General features: G+C 39.7%; 1 long non-coding RNA gene across 1 annotated transcript in view; it reads left to right on the forward strand.

Annotated features, from left to right (window-relative positions):
• LOC122865054 overlaps positions 1-19,678 on the forward strand; it is a 33,637-nt gene extending 13,959 nt beyond the window's left edge. The window contains exon 3 of the long non-coding RNA XR_006375377.1: positions 18,650-19,678. This is a non-coding gene — a long non-coding RNA (uncharacterized LOC122865054). The remainder of the gene's footprint in view (positions 1-18,649) is intronic.
• The last annotated feature ends 202 nt before the right edge of the window (positions 19,679-19,880 follow it).

The following is a 19,880-nucleotide window of genomic DNA, read 5'->3' on the forward strand; positions in this document are numbered from 1 at the left end:
GATTGAGGCATCCCTATTTTGTGTGTGTGTGGGTGGGTGGGAGGGTGGTGGATTTTGTCAAGGAGTACACCATGCAATGTACTGGCCAGCTGATATTATCAACCCAACAACAAATTGGTCATGCTCTCTCGTGTCTGCCTTCGTGTATGTGTGTCTGCATACACTCCACCCACCAGTGTATGCTAATCAGCAGCCATAATGTTCTGTCAAGGGAAATACATAATAAATCAGCTGTAGTTTGACTTTGTAGTGAGACAGAGTGTTCTGGGAGAATGGACGGTAAAAAGATGAGCTGATGCGCACACACACACACACACACACACACACACACACACACACACACACACAGAGCTCTAAACACATTGATGTAAAGTATGAATTATTTCCTATACTTCTCATGGGGGCATGACAACCAGCTAAACATCCATGTCTTTGTGGTCCTCTCTCTCTCTCTCTCTCTCTCTCTCTCTCTCTCTCTCTGTGTTCATACTTCTGTTTCCTCACCCTACTCTGCCTTGTTTGTCCATGCCCATCTGTACTTAAACCAAGCCGTGTGCTGCCTCTCATCTTTCCGTCTGTGTGTCACTTTACCTTTTGCCAACAAACTCAGGCTGGTGTCCAAACATGTGACTCACAGCACCAAGGAGGTATGGAAGTGTTCCTGAAAGCCTTATTTTAGATCACATGATCTGACTCTGTCCTCCTTAATGGAGATTGTGACTAGCTGTGAAGCTGAGCCATAAGCTGTCTCTGATGTTGGAAGAAAAATGTATTTAAGCTCACACTGTAGCAAATCAGTCGTTTCAAAAATCAGAGAGGAGACATACAGACGCACAGATGTCTGTATGTATGCATGCTCAGTATTCTTTTTTTAATACGCACATGGACATAGCATGGACACAAGCACTGGCCACGCACTTGCCACAGGCGGAAAAACTGATGAAAGTTTTTGCCTACTCTCAGAAGCGTTTTTTTCCGTCTTCAGGCTGGCCAAGTCAAACGGAGCATGTCACAACTCCCGCACTGCCTTCTGCGAGTTAATTTTCATGACAGCACAGTCTAATTGCTGAGATAATTAGATTATGGAAGGCTGTGTTAAAAATAAAAGTCTCTCATGTTTCTCAGCACTTTTGCCTCGACGGGTATAAGGCGTTTGAAGGCAACATCCATGGAGTCCAACAAAGTGCTGCGCTGTCCTCTCCTTCTGCTCGCCCCTCTCTCCTCTTGCTGCAGGGAGAATGGCACTAAAGAGAAACTTCATTTCACAGAGAATGTTCTGGTTGGAGTCCTTAGAGAAACAGAAGTTCAGAGTTCAAAAAGTCCACTCTTTTTGGGGGGGAAGTTTTGAGGCGAGGATGTATAGTCCTGAGGAATGGGATTTTGATCATATCTAACAGCAATCCCCCTCCAAGGGGAAAGACATTTTACTTTGTCTGTGATATATTTTTTGTTTTTCTTGTCACCCTGGTGTGTTTGTGTGTAAGGGCATGGTGTGTGTATGTGGGTTGTTGTGTGGTTCCTGTTTGTATATGAGCATCTGTCAGTGTGTGCATCTGAGCTGTGAGACACACAGTATTGACAAAATTTATTTATACTTCCTGACTGCACTCAGAGTCTTAGAATGGCGTTTACAAATTAAAATCCTCCAAACCTCCAAATTGTCTGTAACAACAGATATATTAAAACCACAATTTCTGCAGTTTCTTTAGCAAAATTGCACACTTTTTAAGGCTGAAAGGTAAACTCAAACTGGGTCTTAATCCAATATTTTTGTCCATTATGACTATTGGTCTTAATACCATTTTACCACCACCACCTCTGTTATAGAGATTTGACAAATACAGTCAAGGCTGTTTTTAAAGAATTCTTTTGGCATTTTGCCTTGATTTGGTAGCTGATGTGGGGAGAAAGAGGGGTACAACACGGAATACGTACAACAAAGGTCTTCAGTCGGAATCAAACCAGTGACATTGTGGTTATGTTATGCGTCTTAACATCTAGGCTACCAGGCCGAAACAAGTAGTAGTAAATGCGAGAAAATAGTTTGTGTCTGCAAGTTCTCAAATTACAAGAATAAAATGACAAGGTAAACACTGCAGCTTTCATTGACTGTCGTGATAAAGAAAGAGACTCCAGTTGTGGCTAATTGCTCATGAACTGTAGGTTGCTACAACAGTTACAGGGATTTCCAGGAGAGTACTCTCTGTATATTTTTGTTCAAGTGTCTGAGATGTTTTTTGTTAAGTTTTTTGGAAAGCTGTAGGACGCTAATGCTTCCTGCCCCAATTGACATTCTTTCCAAAGTCCACATTTCCCAAATCTCTACAATGGAGGTGGTGAGTAAAACCTTCTCCAGAGCAATAATGACATCAAGCAAAAATATAAGAATAAGACCCAGGTTGACAAATACTGTAATTTTCCTTCAACCTGTCTCTGTTGGTGAATTTAACAATGTTTTCAACTTAAAATCTCCCACATTCTGTACCAGTGAGAGTCTCACACTCAGATGAGTAATGGCAGTTACGTGCTTTTTGTACCGGTGCCTATAGTATGTGTGTCTATGTAGGTGCTTTTTCCATGGGTTTTCCCCTTTTGTGTGTACTTGTGTGCTCCTCTGCATACATGACAGAGCCGGTTTGTGTATCTACTCCCAGTTTTTCCTCAGGTGCGAAGGCATCTGAATCGATCGTGTGAGTCTCGCACTTGATGCCTTGAGATTGATGGTGTGAAGGTGATTTATTAGTCATGTCCGAAGAGCAGGCAGCGGGGGGAAAGCTCTTTTGTCCCTGTCTTTTGAGGGCCTCCCTGTTGTTTTTCATTTTGTTCTCTCTCTTTCCCAGCACAGCTCTCTCTCTTGCTCTGTTTTTATTGTCACCCTGCAGTGCCCTTTTAGATCTGGCTGTGAAGTTGCCTTGTAGCGAGCAATGCTACATCTCAGATGTCTTGCCCTCATACAGCTACGAGAGTGTTATTGTATAGAAAGTGACTAAAAAGAGCCATAGGCAGGCATTCAGCAGCATTCTCTGTAGTGTTTCTATCTCTCTGTTTCTTTGCCCTTGTCTCTTTCTCTCTGTCTGACTGGAGGCCTAATCGCTTGCTAATCACAGGCTTCAATAGGTAACCCTGGAATGAGCAATTTCCCATGAATCGGGTTTGATAGGGAAGAAGTCAAGAGGGAGAGAGGGATGAAGAAAGAGGAAAGCGACATGTTGCCAGCACTGCTCTCATACCTCTTGTATCACACTGACAGCTAGCAGAAGTGCTGAGGGCCTAGTTGTAAATTGATTGTGACTGCTCATGAGTGGCACTGTGAGAGGGAAGCAGGTGATAGTTTCCAACCGGTTCACCCAAGTTCAAACTTCAATACCAAACTGACTTTGTAAGTTTATTCCTCACTAATCGGACTCTTACAGGCAAAAGTATTGTGATCTCTTCCTAGACTTGTTAGTTTTCTGCTGCAGAGCTTTTAAATCATTGAGTTCTTCTGACTTTTATGAACTGACTATGTTGACACAGTGTATGTTGTGGTTAAATCTTGGTCATTTGACTTTGGTGTGAAATGGTTCTCACTTCAAACACACTAGGCTTAGACACTTGAAACAGAAAACTACAATAAATCACAATTAATTCTTACTTGATTAGAGTGGTGGTAGATTAATATCACAATAGATGTTAATGAGGCCCACTAGCTTCTGTTTTACTGTAATTGACAAGTCTTTGTGCCCCGCCTCCCCTTAGTTACTGTTGCTATGCCTGTCAAGCTTTTCATTCTAGCACAGTAAATATGCAGGTTACAAAGCTAATGGTGACACATTTACCTCTTGAAATTATTAGCAATTTCCTTGATTTCACTCAAAAGTAAAAAAAAATCAGTATTCTTATTTCCAGCTGGCGACTGTCAACTTTGCAGGCTGAAATTTTAACAGTTGCTGGCAGATTTTGTCAGCTGTCGCGACCTAGCTAATTTAGCTAACATTAGCGCCATACCGCTGTCTCCAGCTGACTTTTTACTATTTCCAGCTGACTCGTTTAAAAGGGGGGGGGGGGTTGTAAAAGTTTCTTAGATATTCACTTGATGTCTACATACATGATATCATGCTAAAAGACTGAGGCTAAAGCTAACAGATCCCAATCATAAAGGTCAGCATCCTCATCCATTGATGATCCATGTAGAATGCATGTAAATAAAGAAACAACAGTGTTTTTGTATTGCAGTGTAGAGCTACTTTGTCCTAGTATTATAGTTATAGTAAGGAAAAATGTAAGCTCTTGACTGTTATTTCTAATCTTGTTTGGCTGCTTAGCTTACATACTTGTTTGTACTGTCACTTTTAATCTTACAAGAAAAAAAGAGGACTAAACCTAACGGTGTCTTGTAAGATTTGCTTGGGTTGCTGGAGTGCAAACTTCACCAAATCAAATAAAGAGCAGGATAGAGCTGCTAACAGGGCTTTTTCTTTTGTTTTGTTTTTTGATGCTTTTTTTTGTGCTGAAGAGAGACAGGAAGGGGGGGGTTGGCATGCAGCAAAGTGCTTGGGCTGGAATCGAGCCTGGAGAGCTGTGTTAAGGACTCTACCAGGTGAGTCTACCAGGTGAGCTACCAGGGCCCCCCCTTTTATAACATAACCTGACCACAAACTAATGTAGGAAGTTAATGATGTGCTCTTTGGACTTGGAAGTAAGGCTTGGTTAGTTCTGTGTGTCGTATGCTAATTTTACCAGACATGCTAACAATTGCAGCTTCCGTTAGAGCAGACAAACATACTGTTTAATCCATTCCTTACACTTTTGCTCTTGTGTTTTTGGTTTTGGAAAGGCTAAAAAAAGACACCACAACAGCTGCTTTACAACAGCCACATGTACACTGAGAAATCTAAGGCTGTGTCCGAAATCACTGCCTTGTTCACTCATTTACTAGTCCCTATGTAATGGACACTCAATAGTTTACTCAATAGTGAGCAGTAAATTCAGATTTCAGACTCTTACTTACCATCATCATTTTGCGTCATCACTGAGGGCTGTTCAGTCGCTCAAATGGAATTTTCGCATCTATAAAATTCGGCACATTGCATTGTGGGATTGTTAGAAAGTCGCGTCCCTGCCATGGACACTACTTTGTTTGTTCCATTGTGGAATTTTTGAAGGCACCATATTGTGGATGCACTTACACACTCAGAATTCGGATACTCAAATAAAATGGCAAACACTATATATTAAATAGGGAGTCCTTTCGGACACATCCCAAATCTACACAGTCACATCTACACAAGTCTTCTGTGCCTAGTCACGGTTGCTAAGCTATGATTGGACAATTCTTATCAGGACAGCTTCTATGCTGATGTACTTGTTTTATATTTAGGACTAAATACATGATGGGGAGAGTTTGGTGTATGTTTGTGTGTGTTTGAACTGCAGGCCTCACACAGTGATGGCACTCTGCCTAGAACCTGTTGCCTTTTTATTATTACAGATTGCAGAGGAGTATCTTTCCCTCTAGAGTGATATGATACACATCTCAATATATGATCAACGGTCCAATTCATGAATGATATATTTTAGGCTGCTGTGGTTTGATATTGCCTAGTTTCAATGTGTGATGCGGCATAATGTGGAATGATGTGATGTGATTCAATGGAGCATAAAAAGTTCCCTTCAGTTGCAAGAAAAAAATCCTGTAAACAATAAATCAGCACGATGCAGTTAAGCGAGAGAAAAATTCAAATGAGCTCCTTCGCATACTATTTGCAATGTCATTTATTATAATGTACTGGATGTTTCTCAGCAGATAGAAGAAAATAATTTAACTTAATACTTTCAAACAGTTTATTGTATACCATATATAAATTCTTTGCTGCAGAGTTAACATATTCTAAAGCAATATGTTCACTGCCTTTTTGGCTCCAACTTTTCCACTGGGACTTTTCCATACATGACAATAAACACAACCTTTCAAAGGAAAAAGAGAGTAAATAAGTTTTGTCTAAGAGGTGGTTATTTGTGGTGCAAATGATTAATCTTAAGAATAACTTATTTTCGCTTTTGGCCTTATTTTTAAGCCTGACCACCTGTGCTTCTATCCTCAGCAACGTCATCATTACTATTAAGCAAAGACTGTTCTCTGTATAATGGGACAAAAAGAAGTAGAAGAAAAGGTCTGGAAGATCTGTTTCTTGGCCATCACAGTCTTGTCTTTCATCTCAGAAATCACTGGTAGGTCTTGGTCATGTAGCTGGGAGTGCTCCTATAGTTTGTTCTGGATTGGGGAAATCATGAAGATGGCGGGCTTTCTTCCTCATAGAGGAGTGTAGTTGCCACTTCATTTGATGAGAATCATGGCTGATTCAGACAGGGTGATCAGTACTTCAACCCTTATGTTCTTTCTGCAGGGCAGTGAACACGGCAGGCTGTTGCACCCAAAGAAGCAGGTGGAGACAGCCTGAGCTTTGTTACTTACCCGAGGGGATTTCAGACAGTCCTGAGCTTCGGCTGCACTAGCACACTGTCTTTAGTTACCTGTAGAGTTTTCTTAGATGCCAGATTTACGATGTGTACAATGTATCTCACATGAGAGAATACCTGTGCAACAACAACATTTTCTGTGCATTAACTGTTACAAAGCTGGTTCTCTTGGTTCAGCTTTAATACGCACTTCCTACAGTGACACCTTTATGTTTTTTCTTATTTGTTATTTACAAGCAAGAGGATGGCATGACAAGCTGTCAGTGCCACCTGATCTGCATCTTCCAGAAAATCAGTTATTTCTCTTTACTTTATCACAAGTGTGGAGATGGACTGTACTTTATGCCTTGCCTCCAGTGTTTATCTGCAAATTCTTCAGTTTTGACTTCTTTTGACTTGAGTTGTATTCAAGCTTGAATTGATTAACTTGAATATATTAAAATAATTTTGCTTCGAATGGTGCTCTGGCCTCTTACAGCAGCAGTGTGCCGGTAAGTGACTTCCTGTGTTACAAGAGAAAATGTCCGTGTTGCAACAAATGATGAACACTAATATGTTCATCGCAGCTACCTAATGCAATTTGAAGGTGTTTTTTTTTTTGCGACTACCCGACTAATGAAAACCTGGTCGACTAAGACTAACTGTTTAGTCAACTTTTATGGGCAGCCCTAAACATAAACAAGCATTTCTGGATAAGGATCCATCATGATTTTTTTCCAAGAATTGTGACCATAATATATACTGTGGAACACTTTATAGTTGAACAATAAACTCATCAGTTCTCTCTAGTGGACAAACTATGCAAACTATACTGTTTCTAAATTGCCTATGATCTTTGGTATTTCTGTACAGTAATTTCTTGTTACTTATCGTCCGATATATATATATACGCTGATACTGATATATCAGCAATAAGCTAATATCGACCAATATATTGGCGCAGCTGATTACACTAGATTAGAGCTAGACCGTTAATCACAACAAGACAACAACAAATACAACTATGGTCTTACTATACTACTTTATTCTATATTTCAAACCTAGGTAAACTATTTCACAAATCAAAGGAGCGAAAAAAGAACTGAAGATGGATGGGGTGGGATCACACGCTCATTGGTATTTTTGTTTTTTGCAGCAGAACTAAACTCGTAAAAGAGTCAGTAGGTAGGCAGCTCGACAGTTATGAGCGTGTGTGTGTGAGAGAGAAATGGGAGTGTTAAATTCAGTGTGTATTTGAAGTGAAATAGCAGAGGTGCAGTGAAACCTGCAGGGAGCATTGACAGGAACTGAAAGAAACAGCGTTCTCTCATGCATGACACACACATTCCAGCCTGTTCTCATTCTCAGGTTGTCAAATACCGACGTTTTGTCACGCCCTTCGGCGTCTCAGCGTCTGTATGAAACACAGCGGGCTGCCAGAAAGCTTTTAGGAGTCAGAAGACGTAGTATAACGAGTGAGAAAGTCCGAGGTCGGGGTGGGTCAAACAAACACAGGACTTTCTCCAAGAAGACCGGGGTTCGTGTCATGTGTGAAATCAAAAGTCAACGATAACTTATTTAAGGTTTTAAGTTACATGGGAGACTTACGTCACATACTTACGTCACATACTTATTTGAACCCGATCCATGATCAGCAAAGCAAATAATACATACAATGAATACATAAAAAAAGTATGATACAGAACTTGGAATGAAGCAACTTAAACTTAATAATAGTGATGGAAGTGAGAAATGATCATCAAATCATAAAAAAGGAAAATGCTGTTTATCACAGTATAGAAAAATAAATAAAAAGATGTACTACACAAAAGAATGTCTTGTTTATGACAAGCAGTTTTATATTCAGGAGATTCATTAATATTTAGAGTGTAAGAGCAGAATTACTCTAAACAAGAGGCATATTTGCTGTTTCAAGCTTTCAGTTTTCCTTGAAACCCATCATCAGGAGCAGGTAGAGGTGTCAGGAAACAACAGCTCATAAACACCAGGTGTGCCAGCTGATTGCTCAGTTGCATCAATTAGGTTGATAATGTCAGGAAGCAATGCAGGCTCAGCCAAGGGCAAATGCTAATTCACTGAGAAGTGTTCGGAGGACGACAAATATCGTGGCTGGCTGAAACCATCCAGCGATTCATATGATGCGTGATGTGAACTCCGTGGCAAAACATTCAAACTTGGGAAAAGGGCTTGTAAAGCACGAATTCTCACGTGAAATCTGAAAAGCTCAAGTGCTATGGTAGCACTCGAAAAAGTACTATGCCCATCGAGTCGTTGGCTGCTACTGCTAGTTTGGCTGTACGTACTAGAGATGATTTGTCTATTGCAAAATTGTGAATATGTCCGCTCTGCGCTCTGACAAAGCCTTCAGGTCCTGCTACCATTCATCAGACTATCGCCATAAAATTTTATTTTCATTAATGAGAAGGTAGTTATGTTAGCTAATGTGCACTGAATATTTCAATTATTCAAATTCAACAAAACTCTAATGGCATATACTGTAGTCTAGTTTGTCGATTTCTTTTGCCGCAGTAAAGGTATTATGTTTTTTCCTTTTACAGGTATTAAAAAGGTCTTAAGTCATAAAATTTACACTTAAAAATGTGCAGATACCCTGCAGCCAAACTTATGTTTGTTTATATTTTTCTTCTTTATCATTATTTCATATCATTTTTCTCTTGGTCTGTTTCTCGCTCCCAGTTGCATATATCTTTACTGTAATCCTCTATCACTGCTGCACCTTGTCTTCCTGCTCCTTTGCCTTGAGAATGCACTTTCGCATCTCCCTCATCCACTTCCGTTGCCTCTTGTTTCATTTTCAGCGGTCAGTCATAAGGTAGATCATCTCTGAGAAGTTCAGTCAGTGCTGGCAAGAAACCCTGAAAATCTTTCCCGTAAGGACTGTTTGTGCTATTATGAAACTGATTTGACTGAATAATGACTGACTCTGCTGTACAGTGGCATAGAACAGTATAAGCATGGGACAACTTTATTGCTCCACAGCGGACGCTGCTGAAAGACTGCAGCATATTTTTGGCCTCATCTTCTCCAAAATAAATCTGTACTTACATGATAAATATTTCTCTGTGGGATGAAAAGGGCCAGAAATGTAGACCATTATGACCGCTAGCAGTCTCTCAGTACTGGCAGAATTGCAGGAATAGCAACAAAATAACTTGAAGACATGATGTTTGGGGTTTTAATGTTTTCCTCTTTGACCTTTTTGACCCTTTGAAGCAGGATGTAGTTTGCTCAATGGCCTATAGAGGGTGCCATTTGACTACACAGTGTCAGACAAGCATGACCTGGCATTATCTAACTGCATGATGCACCGTATTGTCTCTTTCTGTCTCTCTCTTAAACACACACACATACGCACACCCTCCAACCTGTCATGCCCTGGCCGTAGCAAGCCTCCTGCTCTCAGAAAAGGAGTGATGAGCAGGAGAAGAAAAAGTGATGAGAGTCAGGCGGGAGAGTGATGAGCACGGGGAAAGATTGGCTCGCTGGCAGATGATTCGAAGATCATTCTGCCCCCCGAAATAGCTCTTCAGTTACGAAGGTTGTCTGAAAGCATTAATAAGTAATGAAGGACCAGCGGCCCTGGCTTTGTAGATGCATTCATGCGCATGAATGCAATGTGTTTGTGTCTGTGTGTTTTGAGAAATGTAAACCTAAGCCGTTACATTGAAGGTTTTGTGTGGTAGGCGTGTGTGTTCTTTTGGGTGTGTGATTCTGTTTGATTGCACTTAATAAAACATCTTCCACATAATTGGATTTTATACTTTGTTTTCTGTCTGGTATGTGTTCATTAGCTCATATGACAACATTAATGAACCTGTCTCTCTCTCATCAAATTATTTATATATATATATATATATATATATTAGAAACCCATTTGAGTAGCTCATTTAATTAGTTTAGTCTCTATATTGTTTATTGCACCTTATCTGTGGTTGTATTATCATTGCATCAGTGCGATGAAATACCAGATTTTCCCAGTATGTAATTAACTGGATTAGCCAAAACGGACATTTCCTATATAGTTAGTTTATCTGTAAATGGTTTTCTCAGTTGAATTTCCCAATAAACTACTCTATTACTCTATGCTCCGCGTGCATAAATGCGGTTACGCAAGCTGTGACGAGTGACAGTGGCTGATGTGTCTGCTTCTTTGATTGGTCATTTCCAACATTCACAGTTTTTGGCGGCAGAATCATCAAAAAGAAGATTAAAAAAAAACAGGTAAAGTGATGAACAGCCACCACCTCTACAATGCCCCTAACACTGTGTGTCGACAGCAGTGGCAATTATGATCCACGTAGTTTACAATTGCTATGAAAAAGTGTAGACCCAGTGCATAAGTTAGTTAAGGTCAGTGCTAGCAACTGCCTGTCTTCAACTCTGTCAGTGATCAAACCAAACAGCCAATCAAAGGTCATGGTCAGTTTTCAAAGTGACCAACCAAAGGAGCGGAGACATCAGCCACCCATACTATGACTCTTGTCCCAAGTAAGTAGAGAAGGAAATGGTGTGAAAAAAAGTTTTTGGTTGGTGAGTGAACGGTTGTGAAAGGCACTGACAATATGATATCCTGCTGATAGTGGCGTCAGATCAGAAAATGCTTATGTGTCGTTCAAGGCAATTAAAAACAACATATTTTGTTGTTTAAATTAGAGGACTTCTTGAGACGAGTAGGACCGAATCAGCACATCAGACAATGGTAAAAATCCCACAGAGTCTTTGTTAGAGCTTCCATATGTAGCCTGGAGGTGACGCCATATCTGATAGCGTTCTTTATCAAAAAGAGGGAAAATAATTGCGCGTTCTGTCCCAACAAATCCCCAGCTGAGTGAGCGTGGAGTTCACACTGTTCCTCTTTGCATTCATTTGCTGCCAGAGCTCCAACAGTTTGTAGGTCTTTTATGTAGTGGCCATTTTGCATTTATCCCTAGTAAACACTCCGTTTAATTTGACTGGGGACTCAGCATGGCACAAATTAAATCAACTCCCTGTGTACAATCATTTATTTCAGAAGGACAGAGAGAGCAGCCAGTTAGAATAATGTGAATAGATCGTAAATCTGCTACCCAATCTGACTGCAGAGCAGATAGCTGGTGCAAAACCAAAATGATGTAATCTCCAAACTGTCATGTCCCTTTGTCCTGTGGTGCATAAAGAGACTTCATCTAAATCTAAGGGGCTTGGCAGCAGGGTGTATTTTGCAGACCTTTTTAGTTCTGATCGCTCAATAGGCCAGAACACCTGGACGGCACTAATAGATACAAGGCTGTAATTTGTCCTGAGTTAATCAGCCCTGAGTGGGAGAGAAGAAGAAGGAGGGTGAGGGAGGTGAGAGTGAGGAAAAAATGTATAGATTTAGTAAGTGGGGAAGAGAAAGAGGAGAGAATCCCACTTGTTTTACATGGGAGATGATGGCTGCAAAGAGAGAACCTGAGGAGAGAATACATCCTTTGTTTCATCATGCATGGCCGGTAATAAGCCATTTTTCTTTTAACAAATGACCTCCGTGCACTACATAAATATCATCTTACCCACACAAGTGTCACTTTCACTTTATCTCCTGCCAGTAAGAGACACACAGGGAAGAAGAGGAACGAGAGAAAGTGGTAGTGTTCATAGTATCTGCAGTGAAAAGGATGAAGGGATGCCGGATACATGTAAATACATGAGGGTAATAAAAATTCTGATTTAAGACTACATGATATCAGCCAGAAAATGTACCGATCCAACAGACGTTGGGTGACAGGAATTAAATGAATGACAGGTATGACAATTTATCATAGTTTCCCATGTTAAGTGTCATAAGGGAAAACAACCGACTCTGCATCTAAGATGCCACACAAGGTCGGAACAAAAAACTAGCTTGTGAAATCTTTTTGCCTTTTCACCCAGATTGACAATGTATATAACGCCAGGTTGTTGACATTCCTGCCCGATCACATTTGCTCGTCATGCAGGTCATGGAAGACTGTCGGAGTTCAACGTGTAGTTTACCTCTCAGGCCAAGTCATAGCAGGGCCTATGATCATCTACACTGCAAAAATCTCCTTTTTATCAAGTCATTTTTGTCTGCCCTTAGTCTAATTTTCTCAAAACAAGGGGAAAAGTCTCAGTGCAGTAAGAAAATTTCTACTTTTTCTAATGCAAATCACCTTGTTTCAGGTATTTTGAAATAGTAAGTTTAATTTTTTGTGATTCTAGTGCTGCGACCTGCCTTAGTCTTTCAAGTTTAAAAAGTGGAAAATTCTTAAAACAAGTTGATTTTGATTGTAAACACAGGAAGATTTCATTGCACTGGCATATTTCTTCCCTTAAGAAAAGATCTTTAGAACTTAATTAAGCTATCGATAAGATGGATTTTTTGCAGTATAAACTGATGTAATGACCATCTGGAAAGACAAAAAAAATGACAAAAAAGTGTGTGTTTGAATGTATTTGCTAAGAAGCATGCTTCGTCTTTCAGACACGTGACTTTTGATGTATGAACATGTTTGGTGTGTGTGTTCATGTGGGGATTTGACAGGGAATGAAATGATTTCATTCATGGTTCCCACTTGTCAAGGAAGTGTATTGTTTGTGTGTATGTGTGTGCAATTGTGCTATTGAACAAAAACGTCTTCATGCACAGACTGACATGTTCCTCATCTTCCACATCCTCCAGGGACGTTCTCAGCATTAGTCCTGCTGTTTCTCATAGTATCTTACCACTGAGCCTCGGGGGGGAAATGCTTCATTGTTCACAATGATAGAATCAAAACACGCAATACTGATACCCTGTCATGGTTCCCATTGTCTCTGTAATGTTCTCTTAATGCCCCGACAACACTGTGAGTGTTCTCGTCCCCAGGCAGCCAGGAAGGCAGGCAAGGCTGCAGAGCACCAGATTGCATAGATCTTACGTTGAGGATTACATGTAATGCAATTACTGTGACATGATTACAGATATTGTGTCCAAAATTGGCCGCAAATACTGGAAAAACAGCATGGTAATCAAATGTAGGTGTTGCCCAATGATTCCTGCAATGCTGTACACATTTAGGTAGAGCTAAAGCAGGAGGCCTTTAGAAGTGAAATTCTGAAATGTGGAAAAAACACGTAACTCGGGAATCGTTGAGATGAGAATTTTTTTACTTGGCTTTTCTTATGTGGCTGCTCAGGGGGGAAAAAACCATCAGGAAGTGTTTGTCATCTTTGTCAGAATGTCATGTGGCCAATATAAACAAAGTTTTTGAGCTTTAATTTATGATTCAGCCTGTTAAGAAGAATGTGAAAATGTTGCCCAGTGAAGCTTTAAGCATAACTGCCTGAGTTGTAACTGGTTGCATTTAACAGGATTAAACTAATTTGATTTGAATACTTAAGGAGCACTTGCTTGTAACAGTGTTTTACAGATTTGAAATAATGTTTAGTATTCAAGTTGGAGAATTTTGCTGCTGAAGGCCAAACCATGCAGATTATTATCTTGAATAATAGAAAATAGCGAAAAAAATTTCCCAAAGCCTTAGGTGACATATTCAAATTGTTTTGTCTGATCAACAGTCTACAACCCAAAGACATTTAGTTTGCTTTTATATATGACAAATCAAACATTTGTGAAGAAGCTCAAATAAAGAATTATGTTTGAAACAATTAATCTATTCACAAAATAGCTGCTTATTGATTTTTCTATCAATCTACTATAAATCGACTAATTGTTTTAGCTCCAAACTAATCAACAAATGTAACAAGGTCTTTCGCCTTTCACTAAAGCCTTCTGTGGAGAGATTTGTTGTGTTATGTTACATGTGTCATTTGTAACCAACAAGCAGATTAGCATCTGTTGACGTTACTAAATTTAGCTTGTTAGGTAATCTGATGACCGATCAGTCTCTCATTGTGAACAGAACTTGACGTCCTATGAATGCAGAACAACACACAAGCCCTGGAAAGATGGAGTAAGAAAATGCAAAAAGCCTGCAGATTGAAAAGAAATACAGCCACAGGAGACTTGTAATGGACATTTTCAGGCCAAAACAGAATGCCCAGAGGTGTGGTCTCATAATGTCAGATCTCAGATCACTGGATATCAGAAATAGTAATGAAATGACAAATTTGGCTAAAACATACAGAGCACTGGGAGAGGGAAAGAAAAGAATAAAGTAAAAATAGGTACATTTAGAGCGTGCCAAAGAGACACAGAGTGGGACAGAACTACTAAGTTGCAGCTATCATGTCTAACTCTGGTCTTTCGAGAGCGATAGTAAGTCAGACTAAACTTCAAATGACTTCATTTCTTTTCAGTCAGTCCCTGTTCCAGATCAATACATTAGTAGGCTCAGGCACAGTCAAAGCGGAATAAGGGAAAAGAGAGTCAAAGACTTGAATCTGAGAGCCATTCAAATAAGCTGCACTCTGTTTCACCCTTTTCACTGCTTGTCCTTGCCTCTCTTTTCATTTTGGATGTCTGTTTCATTTTTCTTCTTCACATACATATCTCTTTCCTCTCTCTTTACCTCTTCAGGTGCCTGCCTCTGTCTTTTACCCCCTTCTTACCCTTTCAATTATTCCTTTTTCAATTTCTCTCTCCACCCCACAATTCCCACTTTCATGTTTTTTTTTCCTCCAATCTCCACATTTTCCCTCTCTACCCATGTGAGAATGGGCATTTTCTTTCATGAGTGTGCACCATAAGTGACACTGAAGGTGTGTGTGATTGCATGTAGTCCAGCCATGTGTGTCTAGAAGGCATCTCACAGTTGGCTCTATTCAAAACAATATTCAGCGGCAGGGTAATTTCATCAGTCGCTCTGTGGTCCAGGGGTCAGCATTGATTCATACCCATTTTCCAACTCTCTAGCCTCTTGCTCTTTTCTCATATGCTCTTACATCTTTTCCCACATGCCCTAATGCATGCACAGACATATACACACCTACTGTATATCAGAACCTATATAAATATGTAATGGTAATGCAAGGGTGTACATTTTAACTTGCAGGAGACATCTACTGGGACCTGCTCAAGTCATGACAATATTAGTCATCACTTGTGAGAGCAGAGTGTTTTTAAATGGGATATACTATTCATTTGTGTAATGCACTGCATACATACACTATACAGTATGTAACCTTGTGGTACGTAACATTACATTTTGAGCTGAATGGTGTATTACGATAGGCGACTTGTTATAATAATAATAATAATAATAATAATAATAAAACTATTTATAGAGCACTTATCAAAACAAAGTACAAAGTTCTTCACAGAGAGAGAAATAAAATACCACAGTGAATGATAAAATACATAAAACCAATAAAATAAACAGACAGTTCAGGTAAGATCAGGATATGCTTTCAAATAAAAATGCATTTTGAGAAGAGACTTAAACGAAGACACTGACTCAGATAACCTAATTTCTTCGGGCAAGTTGTTCCAGAGCCTCGGGGCCCTGATGGCAAAAGCTGTCCCCCTTAGTTTTCATCCTGGACTCAGGAAGAGACAGGAGACCCCTGCCCGAAGATCTCAAACTACGTAAAGGTTTATAAAGGATTAAAAAGTCTAAAATATAATCTGGAGCCAGGCCATGAAGAGCCTTAAAAGTAATCATGCCAATGTAAAGAGGCTAAAACAGGTGTGATATGATTTTACCTCTTGGTCCTGGTTAAAAGCAGAGCTGTTATTCTGATTTACACTAGCAGCATTAGCATTGGCAGTGGACTTCCATATAAAAACTTTTTTTTCTCTGTTAATTTAAATTATTAGATTCAAATGCATCAATCGACCGATATATAACAATTAGAATTAATCTGGATACAAATCTGGTGCTGAACATATTCTAGTGATAAATGTTGCCTCTAGGGTTTCAGTTTTTTTGGCCGGACTCTAGACATATAGTACCTGTAACTTGGGGTAAGAGGAGTCCCATGTTGGTCACTTTTTGTGGCTAATGAGTCACTGGTAAGGCAGAAAACTGACAAGTCTGTGTCCATGAAGTACTGACCTGGTGCAAGTCAAAACACAAGTCCTACTGGTTCCCTTGAGTTTACTCCACAGGATTTACACCATTTTACCACCATGTAAGGAAAGGTTCTTCTTCCCTCAGAAAGATTAATTTGCTGCTGTTTTGCTTTTAGAAATCTTTATCACTGTCAGGGTGGCCTTTCAACAGAGCATTTTACCACCAGTGCTGTTCTCTGGCCGCTGCCAAATGTCTGTCTCCAAAACATTCTAGTTCAAATCAATGCAAGCAATCTGGCCAGCTGATATTTTGTATTGACCTTTTAACAAGAGATTCATCACAGATCACTTTTCTCTGCCCAGACTCACCCAAGGGAGCCCTCTGCAGTGCAGGCTGGTTCTCCACAGCCACTCATCATTGATCACTGATCATGCTTCATACCATGATTACAGCATGTCTAGCCTTTATCAAATGAAATATGACTTTGCCGCTGTAAGTGTTAACTTGCCATTTTTCCCATAGTGTATGCATTGTAAAACAGACAAGCGAGTTAAGCAGTAGTGGATGCTTACAGCAAGTGTTAAATCCACTCCTTCTACATCTAATAACATTTCTCATGTGCAATATGTAACCAAGCTGTAGGTGTGAAATTATTAAGTAAATTATTTTATTTTTAATAATAAAGAAATAAACACACAGGGTCACAACAAAATGACAATTTCATGTTTATATATATATATATATATATAAAATAAATAAATAAGAAACAATTGCGACAATCATTTTCATCACTGTTTCAGCTGTATATTTTTCTCTGTTTGCAGAGGCATTACAGTATAGCCTTGCAAATCACCAAAAGGTGAGTAGATGGCAAACTTCTGAGTGAGTAGTTTCTACAACATGGGCGATAGTTTTTTACAAATACACAGCACAGATTGCATTTGTACCCTCACAGGTTGTCTGGCAGATCATATCATATTCTTATTGCAATACACCTTGTGTTACAATGCATTTTACTACATGCTGATAAGATATCAAGGTACAGATCACAATTTAGAAAACGGTATCTTTGTGTCAGTTGTTCTATTGCTTGAAGTGCAATTTGGTGGAAAAATTGAACGGGGTATCAGTTTTTGCTGTTATCTGTGTTGTCTGTTTTTCTCAAAAAGAGAGAGTTGATGCATTTTAGTATCAATGCATTAAAAATACACACTATACCAATCTTTATCATTGGATTTTGTCCAAACTGCAAAGTTGGCTAATACTTTAAGGCCGTGGTCAGACTGACAATAGCACTGGGACCTAAAAACGCCAGGGTTTGAGTTGGTGTGGGTGTGTTGCTAACGATAGCAGTATGAAGATGAAATAGGTAATAGATTAAGAAGACCAGCTTGAGGGCTTTTTAGACACCCAAACACTGCAGAGCAGTTTATACTTCGCAGGAGAATTTTATAACTCTGTTATCACTGCAGCAATAATTTCATTGCTGCACTTTCAACTCTTTCATCTCGACAATTGTCAATTAAAAAGTAGAATTACCACAGTACGTTACAAGGTACCTGGAATGTGCATAGTGAGTTATCAGAAGATGTTGGACTGCTATTGCCACGAAGATTAAAACCAGGTGAACAAGCCCTCATGCTGCACCAACATTGCAGTCTTGCAGCAGACGCTGTGCTATGCAGTGCTATTGTCAGCATAAACACAGCCAAAGACAATGGCCATAGTTACAGACTAATTGTCACTACAGTTTACGTGTTTACTGTGTGTTCTTAAACTTTGTCAGCCAACTCAAACTGAGCCCTATTTCGAAATGCGCCTTCTATACCAAAAAACTAGCCCCTTCTTTCAGTTCAGTACCTCACATGATATCATCTCAGCACTTTTTTTTGCATGGATTTTCTGCATACAGATGGCCTCATCCAGGCTTATGATGGATCTAATACAGACTGTTCATGAAAGACTGTGTGGAATTTGGAATGTGTCCCACACAGACTAAATATATTATACAGTGTCAGCAGTGCATGAACTGCTTATGTTTTTCCTGACAGTACATATGTTTACTGTCATATAGACTCTGGGACAGCATAAAGTGTGTAAATGTTGCACATACATGAAGTATATGTTATCAGTGTCTCCATGTTCAGTCTGGGCGTGCTGATACACTGTCAAAAAGGTTTATTGCAGAGTACATGAATTCTACAAGCTGGCTGTGTTTATTTCCTTGTCTGTAGGTACATGATATATTCACGCCCAGGCCACACTGCCTACCTCTACCTGTGCGTGACGGCTACCTCTGAACTGCTGCTGCTCGCACGCTTGTGGTGTCCACACAGACAGCGTTGCTGCTACTGCCAGCCTTATCTGTCTACATTGAGTTTGCCTTTGATAATGTTCATCAATAATAGAATGTTTCATTTCATTTATATTTAGTTTAGACAGAAAAAGGTTAAGAAACGTGTGGTCAATTGTAAAAAAACAAAAAATACAAACGCTCTGAGTCTTTAGTATTTCGTTTTCATTCTAAAGTGTTGGTTAATGTCTGTACTGTCACTTTTAAGAGATTGCATATTTTTGGATTATTATCAATTGGATTATTATTGTCAAGGAACTTGCTAGTTGGGGGACGTTGGGGTGCGCGCACCATGCATACCTTGGGTGGAAGAAGTTGATTGTCCTGCAACTGCAGCCGGAGTTGGTAGTGTTCCGATTTAAAGCCAAAATGCATTACCTTCGACTGTATTCAGCTGATGCACACTTTAGCATTGACGTTACAGGAAATTAACTTAGAACATAAATGGCATTTCGCTTCCTCATTATCTTTGGCTTTACTGAAATGTAGCCAAGCCTTTAACCGCTTTGCATGTTCAGCCATCCTAGCAAGCAACCAATTGACCAAATGAGAAATGAAGCGAATGTGGCCGTGAGGCAATTCAATTCTTCTTTGTTTAGTTTAACGGCAGTTGGCAGGCAATTCAATTGAATTGAAAAACTTTATTAAACAATCAATGTTTGTTTGTGCACCAGTGATTTGATTTAAATGACATAACTCGTCTCTTGAGACATAACGTTACATTATAGGACCCGCTAGTCTCAATATCAGTATCGATAAGCACGAACCTTAGTGACTTTCGGGTTTTGAGAAATTTGGAACTGGGTCCTTTATAAGACTGGGTCTCGATCCCCATCCCTATTCAAAGAGGTAGTCCACAAACCAATGGGTGACGTCACGGTGACTACGTCCACTTCTTTATACAGTCTATGATACAAGCATGTACCTCACACTTTTCATTAAAGAACTAAAGAATATTTTGTAACGCAGTTTCTCATCTTTGTTTACTAATGATTCACCTGGAATACTTTCATGGTCATCCAAGCTTTGGGAGTGCTCCAACTATCACTTCCATAAACAGCGATGCACAAAATACCCCCCTCCCACTACACTATTTTGTAAGAGCTGTCCAT

Source organism: Siniperca chuatsi, linkage group LG17, assembly GCF_020085105.1.
Source record: "Siniperca chuatsi isolate FFG_IHB_CAS linkage group LG17, ASM2008510v1, whole genome shotgun sequence".
Lineage (NCBI taxonomy): Eukaryota > Metazoa > Chordata > Actinopteri > Centrarchiformes > Sinipercidae > Siniperca > Siniperca chuatsi.